The sequence below is a fragment of the Cherax quadricarinatus genome, chromosome 4, assembly GCF_038502225.1.
Source record: "Cherax quadricarinatus isolate ZL_2023a chromosome 4, ASM3850222v1, whole genome shotgun sequence".
Taxonomy (NCBI): domain Eukaryota; kingdom Metazoa; phylum Arthropoda; class Malacostraca; order Decapoda; family Parastacidae; genus Cherax; species Cherax quadricarinatus.
This window is the reverse complement of record NC_091295.1, coordinates 40,966,309-40,980,032: the sequence shown is the minus strand read 5'-3', so window position 1 is coordinate 40,980,032 and position 13,724 is coordinate 40,966,309. Positions and strand designations below refer to the sequence as shown.

General features: G+C 40.4%; 1 protein-coding gene across 1 annotated transcript in view; it reads left to right on the top strand.

Moving 5' to 3' along the window:
• Positions 1-11,587: 11,587 nt before the first annotated feature.
• The window catches only part of LOC128684571 (mucin-5B-like), a 1,040,772-nt gene continuing 1,038,635 nt past the window's right edge, over positions 11,588-13,724 (top strand). Inside the window, exon 1 of the mRNA XM_070095957.1 lies at positions 11,588-11,721. The gene's annotated coding sequence lies outside the window, so the exon portion shown is untranslated. The remainder of the gene's footprint in view (positions 11,722-13,724) is intronic.

Here is a 13,724-nt window from a genome sequence, read left to right as displayed (position 1 = left end):
TTATTATTATTATTATTATTATTATTAATCACATTCATTAAGAAATGTTGAACCTGGAAGGGTGTCATACAGCGCCTGGGATATGTGAAGTAATCCGGTGCGATTAACAGCATCAAGACACTCACTCCCCTTCAAGGGTTTTACATTGAATAAATGTTTTATGAAAGTGATATTCAGTTTTCATCAGTGTTCCCTTGTAAGTGGATCCTCTTCACCTGGGACGGAGTCTGTCCTTGTCTGTACTATGTCTTCTTAGCCCAGCTGACCAAGAGCTGAGTTGAGGAATTTGTAAATTTTCCGTTTGAAGACAGCCAGGAGTTTGTTGGTATCCCTTTGTGCATGAAAGGAAGGTGTTGAAGAGTCGTGGTCCCTTTACACTTTTTGAGTTCTTTTTCAGTGTACTTATTCCCTTGGATGACGTGATCAAATCACCTCTTGCTTCGAGTTTCTCCAGAACGAGATGTAGTTCGCAGCTTAAACCTTGTAGTTCCTGCATCAGTCTAGAAATAGTCCTCTTCAGTTTTTCATGTTTCACTGTGTTTAGCTTAGTGGGGGGTTCCACACTGGCGTTGCGTACACAAGGACCAGTCGCACATACGTGGTGAAAGCTAGTCTGAACATATCTGTCGCCTTTCTTGAGTACTGGAATTCCGCTAGCCGTCTTGGAGTCTTGTGGCAGAACTCTTGTATAAATATTTTAATGAAGATCAATGGAAGAAGGTGGCCCAGTGTTCTCTCTGTCTTTCAGTACTCAAGGTGATAGTTTGTCAAATGATATTGTGTTTAACACATCAAGGTGTATGAAGGTCTCCTCTTCAATGTCTCTGTGACTTTCTGTCTACCTTGATGTATTTTGTATTGTTCCATTTTAAGACGTAAACATTCTGAAGCTTGTTAATTTCTACACTTACATCCTTCACATTTTCCGTGAGCACTTTCACCTCTTTATTCATTATTATTTTACATCCCTTTTCAGTGTTTTAAAATTTTATTTCAGACTTTGTTGCTCGTCCGTACTGGCCTTTCAGGGACCGAGCTGAAGCTCCTGGTTCACCCTCATCACCTTCTATCGAGTAGTTCAGTTTAGTCCTAGATTCCTACGTACAGTGATTTTCAATTACCATGATACATTAATTTCTCATTTCTCTCTGTCCTTCTTTCTCTCTGCGTATATACATATATTTCTTTTGAACTTCTTGAAATGAATGCATGCATTGATATCATATTTTGTTATTTATTTCTTCTTTTTGTTTATTTCCTCTTCAGTAGATGTATTTTGTTTATTAATATAATTCATTTATTTTTTTTTCGAGTGGGAACACCGCCCCTGCCCCCCTGCCTACCCTGAGGTAAGGCCTTCTCTCTCTCTGTCTCTCTCTACCATTTCCATTGTATTTTGTGTCACAAACACAACGAGTTTCACGGACTGACCAGGAAAAGCTCCCTCCTGTTGTGTAGTGGCCGGCGCCACCGCGCGATACACTCCTAACAGTTTTTGGAAAGCTCCCTCTGTTTTTTGCTTTTGTGAAGCTCCCGAAATGGAAGGAAAAAATGGCTAAAACTCTCCGGTTTAAAATAACAGAATATGTTTTCTATTTTGCGATTTACAGTCAGTGCTGTTAGTATTATTATTTCGCTAATGTTCTCATTTTTGTTTATATATTAATGATATTAAGATTAGATGTTATTCCTCCTTGCCCTACACACGAAATCACAGTTTCTCAAATGTTGATGAAGATAGGGAAGCTGTGATTTCGTGTATAGGGCAAGGAGGGATAACATCTTGTAGGAGTGAGGAAGAACCAGTTGTGAGTGTGGGGGAAGTTCGTGAGGCAGTAGGTAAAATGAAAAGGGGTAAGGCAGCCGGGATTGATGGGATAAAGATAGAATGTTAAAAGCAGTTGCGGATATAGTTTTGGAGTGGTTGGTGCTTTTATTTAGTAACTGTATGGAAGAGGGTAAGGTACCTAGGGATTGGCAGAGAGCGTGCTTAGTTCCTTAGTATAAAGGAAAAGGGGACAAAAGAGAGTACAAAAATTATAGGGGAGTAAGTCTGTTGAGTATATCTGGTAAAGTGTATGGTAGAGTTATTATTGAAAGAATTAAGATAGCAGATGAAAAAGGGGGCGTTAGGACAGGTATGGGGTGTGTAGACCAAGTGTTTACAGTGAAACATATAGGTGAACAGTATATAAATAAAGCTAAAGAGGTTTTTGTGGCATTTATGGATTTGGAAAAGGCGTATGACAAGGTGGATAGGGGGACAATGTGGCAGATGTTGCAGGTGTATGGAATAGGAGGTAGGTTATTGAAAGCGGTGAAAAGTTTTTACGAGGATAGTGAGGCTCAGGTTAGAGTATGTAGGAGAGAGTAAGATTATTTCCCAGTAAAAGTTGGCCTTAGGCAAGGATGTGTGATGTCACCATGGTTGTTCAATATATTTATAGATGGAGTTGTAAGAGAAGTAAATGCTCGGGTGTTGGCAAGAAGTGTGGGGGTTAAAAGATAAAGAATCTAACACAAAGTGGGAGTTGTCACAGTTGCTCTTTGCTGATGACACTGTGCTTTTGGGAGATTCTGAAGAGAAGTTGCAGAGGTTGGTGGATGAGTTTGGTAGGGTATGTAAGAGAATAAAATTAAAAGTGAATATAGGAAAGAGTAAGGTGATGAAGATAAAAAGATTAGGTGATGAAAGATTGGAGGGAGAGAGTATGGAGGAGGTGAATGTATTCAGATATTTAGGAATGGGCGTGTCAGCAGATGGGTCTATGAAGGATGAGGTGAATCATAGAATTGATGAGGGGAAAAGGGTGAGTGGTGCACTTAGGAGCCTGTTGAGACAAAGAACGTTGTCCGTGGAAGCAAAGACGGGAATGTATGAGAGTACAGTTATACCAATGCTCTTATATGGGTGTGAAGCATGGGTGGTGAATATTACAACAAGGAGAAGGCTGGAGGCAGTGGAGATGTCATGTCTGAGGGCAATGTGTGGTGTGAATATAATGCAGAGAATTCATAGTTTGGAAATTAAGAGGAGGTGCAGGATTACCAAAACTATTATCCAGAGGGCTGAGGATGGGTTGTTGAGGTGGTTCGGACATGTAGAGAGGGTTAAACAAAATAGAATGACTTCGAGAGTGTATAAATCTGTAGTGGAAGGAAGGCGGGTTAGAGGTCGGTCTAGGAAAGGTTGGAGGGAGGGGGTAAAGGAGGTTTTGTGTGTGAGGGGCTTGGACTTCCAGCAAGCATGCGTGAGTGTATATGATATGAATGAATGGAGACAAATGGTTTTTTATACTTGACGTGCTGTTGGAGTGTAAACAAAGTAACATTTATGAAGGGATTCAGGGAAAAGGCAGGCCGGGCTTTATTCCTGGAGATGGGAAGTACAGTGTCTTCACTCTGAAGGAGGGGTGTTAATGTTGCAGTTTTATACAGCCTGGTTGATCAGACCCTGATCCACCATGAGGCCTGGTCTCAGACCGGGCCGCGGGGGCGTCGACCCCCGAAACCCTCTCAAGGTAAACTCCAGGTAGTGTAAGCATGCCTTTGGCAAGACAGTGATGGAGAGAATGACGAAAGTTTTTCTTTTTCGGGCCACCCTACCTTGGTGGGAATCGGTCGATGTGTTAAAAAAATTAAAAATATTAAGACTAATGATTATTATTTGCATTTGACCGACATTTTATAAGTAGTCTTATTTGTAAAGACCTAGGCATGATAACGAATTGTATTCAGAACATTAAAGCTTCAATAAGGATCATCCTGTGAAGCCTAGTGTGAAGAGCTGATAATTCTGAAAAATCTTGTTATCTTTGCAATCTTGGTAATTTTGTTATTTTTTTACACATGGAGTTGGACTTGTTCAAGTTTTATAATAGTCTCCGCACCTGACTGAGGTAGACTATGCTAATACCCCTTTATAGAGATGATTGCTAATATTCTTTCCTTTAAATTGTAAGGTTCGTTTGATGGTGTCTAGAGCTTGATACTTTTCAAGGATGAGGTGACGGTGCCATGATGCTGGGGGAGGGCTCTTAATACATGGCACTGGAGCTATACTTCCTTTTCTATGATTGTACCCGATTACCCTCAACTCATTTGGAACTATAGGACTCCTGCGGATTTAACACTTCCTAACAAATATTTAGACAGTTTACTTTCTATTCTTGGTGCCACATGTTAGGCTTCTCTACAGAAAAATGTACTAATTATCCCGTCTTTTTCGTTTTCCACGGAGAGCGGAGCCTTGTTTCCAACTGAGTAAACATGATAATGAATAAAATGATAAAATGCTAGTAAAATACGGGTATAGTGAATTGTGTGTCCCTCATGAAGAACTTAGCAATTTCTTGAATTTGGAGACTTTGCCCGTCCTTCAACAGTTTGTATAAAAAATTGCCATAGATGCATCATAGTTCGAGATATTTTCAATGCATGTAATTACAAAGGCAGTAGGTGCTTAATATATCCTTGGGGCACACCATTCATAATGTTAATACAACTATACGTATTTTGGTTGCTGCGGGATCCGAGAAAAATATCCATCCCTAGTTCCAATAAGCCTAGCCCCCTCTACATCAGTGCAAGCAAAATAAATAGTACAGAGGGTGATATAGTTTCTCTTACTGTTAAATACCACTAATTAGAAGAGGCATCCACAAATTAATGAATTGAAACTGACATCCTGATTTCTTAAATAAATATAGCAACCTGGCACCTTTACAGCCCAAAACCAATATATATATACATACATACATACATACATACATACATACATACATACATACATACATACATACATATATATATATATATATATATATATATATATATATATATATATAGATATATATATATATATATATATATATATGTACAAGGAATTCGCAAGAGCAGGCGAAATATACACAAACACTGATCTCTGGCTGAAGGAGACTCGAACCTACGAACCTTGGAACAAGGTATGCAGTGCTTTACCAATCTACCCACACTGGACCAATACCTTGGAGTCCAGCTTGCGCTAGAATTTGATCCAAGGCAGCCAGCTTTCAGGGAGAAGGCTTACAGCTTTTCATCTCATCCCCTGCATGCATCAGCCTTACTAGAGATATTAACAATGCAAGGAATTCGCAAGAGCAGGCGAAATATACACAAACACTGATCTTTGGCTGAAGGAGATCAGTGTTTGTGTATATTTATGTATAAATATAGCATTAGAACTGGACAAGATTCCAATGCTCTATTTATTCATGTAAGAGATTTTAACCATCCAATTGATTTTCAAAAAGTTGAGAAAGTAGTATCAAGCAAGTCCATGGTCGACAGGAATATTATTGAATCTTGCTTCATAAAAAGCAGTTTTGACAATAATATGAATATTTCCTTTGGTTTATATAAATTAGAGCCATTTATAATTAATAGAATTTGGGAAGAATTTAATAATACATTGGACAAATAATATATTTTTTTTAAATTTCTTATTTCTTTGGTAGAGTAGTTTGTTGGTGGGTTGTGTGAAGGACCTGTCTAGTTCGGCCGGCGGGCCTGCTGTCTCGCGTCAGGTGTTTCGTTGTTTGTGGGATCTGATAGTGAGGTGTGGGCTACCGCTTTATATACCTTCCTTTGATGCTTTACTTTCATTGTTCCTTGATAATGTGAGTAGTCACGAAAGCACTTGAAACTTCTCTATTCTTTCACAGTGGTTGTTTTGCATATTCTGAAATCACCTGTTTACTGTGATCTTATTGTATATATATATATATATATATATATTTCATTAAGATACACTAGCACTTGAAGTTTAAAGCACTCAAGAGCTGCTGGCTCAAGTTATTGACGTTGGATGTTTGAAACCAATCTGATGAGGCATTCACAAATGATTAAAAATTGACAAGAAGGTACCTGCACTTGCCAATAGATGCCTGAACTTTTCCTGGTTATAAAAACCCACGTTGAATATCTGAAGCTAATTGGATGAGGAGTTCTGGTTATAAACGAAAACCTTAGAGGAAGAACGAATTCAAGTAACAATTTAAGGCACTGAATCTGAACTCTTTTGAAAGCCGTAGAATTAGTGGAGATATGGTTAAAGTTTGAATGGAAAGCACGAATAAATAAAGTGGATATAATGAGAGTAAGACACATGTGCAACATCTGGGTATCTTTATTGTAGACGTTTCGCCATCCAGTGGCTTTATCAATACAAATTCTAGGACATAACTTGAAGACAGTAGAACTATGTACAGAAGATGAGGTAATCAGTCCCTCAAACTAGGAGTAGGTGCGAACAGCACCATAGTCGTGGAGATTCTGAAGTAGAAGAAAGAATCCTGGCGCTTATATAGTAACGTCAGGTGTAGCAGACGAGGGCATATTCACTGGTAGGCGGGATTCCCCAGTGGAAGTAGGTCCTTCCCAAAGAGATGGGTTAGTTGTAGAAGTAGTTGTCGTAGTCGTGAAGGTTATGTACATGTCCTCAGAATTAAGATTCCATGATGTTGCAGTGTCTGACAAGTTGTGTACGAAATGGTATATAATACCGACAAGATGAGAGTAAGACACATGTGCAACATCTGGGTATCTTTATTGTAGACGTTTCGCCATCCAGTGGCTTTATCAATACAAATTCTAGGACATAACTTGAAGACAGTAGAACTATGTACAGAAGATGAGGTAATCAGTCCCTCAAACTAGGAGTAGGTGCGAACAGCACCATAGTCGTGGAGATTCTGAAGCAGAAGAAAGAATCCTGGCGCTTATATAGTAACGTCAGGTGTAGCAGACGAGGGCATATTCACTGGTAGGCGGGATTCCCCAGTGGAAGTAGGTCCTTCCCAAAGAGATGGGTTAGTTGTAGAAGTAGTTGTCGTAGTCGTGAAGGTTATGTACATGTCCTCAGAATTAAGATTCCATGATGTTGCAGTGTCTGACAAGTTGTGTACGAAATGGTATATAATACCGACAAGATGAGAGTAAGACACATGTGCAACATCTGGGTATCTTTATTGTAGACGTTTCGCCATCCAGTGGCTTTATCAATACAAATTCTAGGACATAACTTGAAGACAGTAGAACTATGTACAGAAGATGAGGTAATCAGTCCCTCAAACTAGGAGTAGGTGCGAACAGCACCATAGTCGTGGAGATTCTGAAGCAGAAGAAAGAATCCTGGCGCTTATATAGTAACGTCAGGTGTAGCAGACGAGGGCATATTCACTGGTAGGCGGGATTCCCCAGTGGAAGTAGGTCCTTCCCAGAGAGATGGGTTAGTTGTAGAAGTAGTTGTCGTAGTCGTGAAGGTTATGTACATGTCCTCAGAATTAAGATTCCATGATGTTGCAGTGTCTGACAAGTTGTGTACGAAATGGTATATAATACCGACAAGATGAGAGTAAGACACATGTGCAACATCTGGGTATCTTTATTGTAGACGTTTCGCCATCCAGTGGCTTTATCAATACAAATTCTAGGACATAACTTGAAGACAGTAGAACTATGTACAGAAGATGAGGTAATCAGTCCCTCAAACTAGGAGTAGGTGCGAACAGCACCATAGTCGTGGAGATTCTGAAGCAGAAGAAAGAATCCTGGCGCTTATATAGTAACGTCAGGTGTAGCAGACGAGGGCATATTCACTGGTAGGCGGGATTCCCCAGTGGAAGTAGGTCCTTCCCAAAGAGATGGGTTAGTTGTAGAAGTAGTTGTCGTAGTCGTGAAGGTTATGTACATGTCCTCAGAATTAAGATTCCATGATGTTGCAGTGTCTGACAAGTTGTGTACGAAATGGTATATAATACCGACAAGATGAGAGTAAGACACATGTGCAACATCTGGGTATCTTTATTGTAGACGTTTCGCCTACTTCCACTGGGGAATCCCGCCTACCAGTGAATATGCCCTCGTCTGCTACACCTGACGTTACTATATAAGCGCCAGGATTCTTTCTTCTGCTTCAGAATCTCCACGACTATGGTGCTGTTCGCACCTACTCCTAGTTTGAGGGACTGATTACCTCATCTTCTGTACATAGTTCTACTGTCTTCAAGTTATGTCCTAGAATTTGTATTGATAAAGCCACTGGATGGCGAAACGTCTACAATAAAGATACCCAGATGTTGCACATGTGTCTTACTCTCATCTTGTCGGTATTATATACCATTTCGTACACAACTTGTCAGACACTGCAACATCATGGAATCTTAATTCTGAGGACATGTACATAACCTTCACGACTACGACAACTACTTCTACAACTAACCCATCTCTTTGGGAAGGACCTACTTCCACTGGGGAATCCCGCCTACCAGTGAATATGCCCTCGTCTGCTACACCTGACGTTACTATATAAGCGCCAGGATTCTTTCTTCTGCTTCAGAATCTCCACGACTATGGTGCTGTTCGCACCTACTCCTAGTTTGAGGGACTGATTACCTCATCTTCTGTACATAGTTCTACTGTCTTCAAGTTATGTCCTAGAATTTGTATTGATAAAGCCACTGGATGGCGAAACGTCTACAATAAAGATACCCAGATGTTGCACATGTGTCTTACTCTCATCTTGTCGGTATTATATACCATTTCGTACACAACTTGTCAGACACTGCAACATCATGGAATCTTAATTCTGAGGACATGTACATAACCTTCACGACTACGACAACTACTTCTACAACTAACCCATCTCTTTGGGAAGGACCTACTTCCACTGGGGAATCCCGCCTACCAGTGAATATGCCCTCGTCTGCTACACCTGACGTTACTATATAAGCGCCAGGATTCTTTCTTCTGCTTCAGAATCTCCACGACTATGGTGCTGTTCGCACCTACTCCTAGTTTGAGGGACTGATTACCTCATCTTCTGTACATAGTTCTACTGTCTTCAAGTTATGTCCTAGAATTTGTATTGATAAAGCCACTGGATGGCGAAACGTCTACAATAAAGATACCCAGATGTTGCACATGTGTCTTACTCTCATCTTGTCGGTATTATATACCATTTCGTACACAACTTGTCAGACACTGCAACATCATGGAATCTTAATTCTGAGGACATGTACATAACCTTCACGACTACGACAACTACTTCTACAACTAACCCATCTCTTTGGGAAGGACCTACTTCCACTGGGGAATCCCGCCTACCAGTGAATATGCCCTCGTCTGCTACACCTGACGTTACTATATAAGCGCCAGGATTCTTTCTTCTGCTTCAGAATCTCCACGACTATGGTGCTGTTCGCACCTACTCCTAGTTTGAGGGACTGATTACCTCATCTTCTGTACATAGTTCTACTGTCTTCAAGTTATGTCCTAGAATTTGTATTGATAAAGCCACTGGATGGCGAAACGTCTACAATAAAGATACCCAGATGTTGCACATGTGTCTTACTCTCATCTTGTCGGTATTATATACCATTTCGTACACAAAGTGGATATAAATAGAGTGTTGAAAATAACCAACATAGGACTTGCAGCAATAGATTCATGTTGGAGAAATTTAGAATAAGAAATGATATTTGGAAATTCTGTTTTAGCAATTCAGTTGCAGATAAGTGAAACAAACTCCCAGGAAAGGTCATTGAGGCAAGAAATTTAGGTAGCTTTAAACCCCATTAACCAACCAACCAACTTGGGCTGATGTGCATCGCCTCAGGGAGCAGAGAAAGCTTTTGCAGTGTAATATTATTTATTTAGGGAAATGCTAAATACGTAGAGGAAGGACAACACGTGAGGAATGAAAGGCAAATGAGTTCGATACAGTTTAAGGAGAACTGACCTAATTTCTTGGACGAAGAGTCCATTGCCAGTGTCAAGGCATATATACCTGAGGGGTGTTTGTCGTGTAGGAGGCAGTCCATTCATAACTAGGTGTAATAGATCAGACTCCAATCTCGCGGTTACGACAGCGAAGGAATGTAAGTTTCCCTGTATAAAATGGGGATCGACATGGGAGGAGTGAAAGTTTTCCTGGATGATGTGGGGATCAATATGGGAGGACTAAAAATCTCTCTGGTTAACGCGGGGATCGAGTGGAAATCTTTCTGGATAACGTGGGGATTGATTTGGAAGAACTGGAAGACTCCTTGGATAAAGTGGGAATCAACCTCAGAAGACTGGAAGGCTTCCTGGATAATATGGGGCTCGACATGGGAGGACAGGAAAGTTCGCTGGATAACGTGGGGATCGGGGTTGGTTTAACTGTAGACGAGGAAGCGTCTGAAGCAGCTGTCGGAATCCGTGATAAATGAGAACACTTCTCTGAGAATACCATGGACAAAGGCGGATTTTGAATGTTTTGATGTCTTCAACGATAAGTGAACGTGTGTTAGTGAATGTAGAGCAAGATGTCTACAGCAACCCTTGGAGGGTATCATAGGGGTTTCTTCAACAGGTTCGTTGAAGTTGGTAAGAGGAATTAGACATGCCCTCCTCTCATTCCTCAGGAGCTGTATAGCTCCTACGGATATAGCATTTCCCCATGCGCATAATAATTATATATATAATCAGACGCGTGGTATCTTGCGGTACCAGTGTTGGGTTCAGGGCTCGAAACTGGACAATGAACAGTTCCCTGGATTATTATTATACTCATGGTAAAGTACTAAACCTGTGAGGGTTATACAGCTCCTGGAGAACGAGAACCAAATTTACAATTTATTGAACGTTAATCACACAACCAGTTCCTGCATTCCTTGTATGCCGTCCCAGCTACAATTGGTGGTGAGGTTGCTGGGGCCTCCAGCAGCGCTGATTGGTTGCCAGGGTTATACGCCAGTCAGCTGGGGAAGAGGTTGACTCCAGCCGAACTGACGTTATACTTACACCCCTGGTTGAAATCAGTCTCACTAGCTGGCTGAGTACACATGTTGGTCTCTCTTGTAAAAGCCAGTAGCAGTGAGTGAACTTGCATTGCTCTCACTAATTATTACCCTGATATGTATGGTGTTTGCCTAAACTGATACCCTATTGCAATCCATAGTGTAAATTTTAAGGGGCACTTAAAAAACGACTCTTGGTGTTGTTTGGTTATTGCCTTTATTTTCGTGATTTGTTCCTTGCCTGGGGACTGGACTTACGGCCATTATATGCCTTTCATTTGCATCTGTTTCGTAATAATGAGTAAATAAATCTTAATATCGATATCATAGTAGACTGGTCAAATTTAATACAAATCAAATTTTTATATTAACCTGAAGATGAATTGCAGTCTCAAGAATCACATGCAGTCGATAGATTTTAAACCTAGCAATATCAGCTATGTATTTGCTTCATTATTACCGCTTTCGATATAATTAATCATATAAACTTTATTCTTTATATGTGAAAAAAATATTATGTAGGCGATTATTGAAAAATCGACATGAAAACTTAAATCTTTTATATCAGGCTCAAGCTGGGATTTATTATTAGTCTTAGTAGGCTAAAAGAACACGAGCCTCAAAATTATAATTAACGAAAATTCAAAAGAAATAAGATTATTTCACCACTGATAGACACTGAGCTTAATAGTTATGAGTAATGTAGGAATATATATAAATTCTAGGGTATGCGAGCAGGAAATAGAGTCAGTGTTTACCTTGTGAGGGACGAGACTCGCTCAGTGGTGGTCGTGTGGTGATCTCTCTTATTGTGCGTTATTTTTTGAACTCTATGCATTAGAAAAAAAATTCTGAATGAACTTTCCGATGAAAGAAATTGCTGAGATGGTTGCAACATAAGGTAAGGTGAAGTAAACATCTTAAATGAGCAAGAAAAAACATTTTCTCATTCGTAATATTTATGACTATATAATTCATTGTTTTTAATGATTAAATTAAGGGTAATCTAGACTACGAAAACTTAATAGCTGTAACAATAATAAATTGTGTAAGGCAGTTTCCAATCCAGACATTTCTTCATTATTATTATTATTATAATCAAGGGGAAGCGCTAAACCCGTTGGATTATACGGCGCCTGGGGGGGATGTGGAAGGCATTCAGGCTTAATTCGGGGAACTGGAGCATAGATCCAATTCCCTAAATCAAGAGCCCCTCACCAACATCAAGGAACCTTCCCAGAGGGGAGACATTTCTTCAGATTAAAAACAAATGATTTAATATGCAGAATACATGACAACGTGTGTATGTTATATATTCATAAGGAAACACTAAACCCGTAGAAGTCGTGACGCTTTGGGACCGGGAAGCAAGTTTGTTGCAAGGAGAGAGTAGCTCCTTGGATCAAGCCCCATTCAACATCAAGGCACTTCACGGTCAATATTGACGAAATTCCCTGTTCCCAAATCAACACTGTTTCTTGATCGAAATTGTCCAACATTGGTGTGGTTGATGCAGGAAACGCACTTATCTCTTATGGAAATTGTTATTTATCGATATCAACCGTAATGATAATGATACAACAGCGACTCGGCGGTGGTGGTAGGTGATAATAATAATCTTTATTTTTACATGTACAAAGTGTACAGACCTAGCTAACATTAATGACATACTACTATACAGAAAGCTCCTTGTTATGCAGAGCATTTCGGGCAAATTAGGTCAATTTTGTCCCCCAGATACGACCCACATCAGTCGACTAACAGCCAGGTCCCCATTTTACCGATGGATGAACATTGGACAGAGATGACTTAAGAAATCGTAATGACACGATTGCAAATAAACCATACCCCCGGCCGGGATTGAACCCGCGGTCATAGAGTCTCAAAACTCCAGCCCGTCGCGTTAGCCACTAGGCCAGCTAGCCACAATAAGATTCATCCAACTAGGTATATTTCTACACCATAGGAAAGTTAGCACAGGCACCTCTGTGACCACAAATGCAAGTTTTTACAGACGAATCTCCAGCTAGAGTTCGTCACGGCCACGCTAGCTGGAGATTCGTCTGTAAAAACTTGCATTTGTGGTCACAGAGGTGCCTGTGCTAACTTTCCTATGGTGTAGAAATATACCTAGTTGGATGAATCTTATTGTGGCTAGCTGGCCTAGTGGCTAACGCGACGGGCTGGAGTTTTGAGACTCTATGACCGCGGGTTCAATCCCGGCCGGGGGTATGGTTTATTGGACAGAGATGTCTTACAACCAACACTGACCCTCACACAGCTATCCACTTTCTTTCATCACTTCCTCCGCCAATACTTATTATTCAAGGTTAGGTTAGGTTCAATAATGAAATATAGTAGGAAGGTCCGGGTGTGCGCTGGTGGTGGTTGTTGGCGAGGCTGTGACCAGGATCCAGCCGGTGCCGGGTCGCTACATTATTATTATTATAGTGTCATTATGGCTGAGGCGTCGATAAAAAACAATTTCCACATATAAGTGTGTTTCCTGCACATTCACATTACTATCAGACGATTTTGATCAAGAAATACTGCAGAACTGAAACTAGGAAATTTTATCAATAATAACCCACCTGTCTTCAAGTAAGGTGCCTCGATGCTGGTGAAAAGCTCTTGAGAGAACGAATTGTCGCTACTTTCTCTTTCCCTGGATTGACTGATTACCTCACATTCCTCTGGCGAGGTATGAACGGTAAAGGTTTAACGCTTCTCATTATGACTGTAATGATAACTCCCTCACTGCATCGCGCATATGTGTCCAGTTTATGAGGAAGCTGTTAAAATAAGGCAGCGCTGCATAGCCCTTGTTTCTTAGCGCTTCTTTTTGATTATAATAATCATGTTAAAATAAGGTTTATTAGATGCAAAGAATTGGTTTGTCTTTTC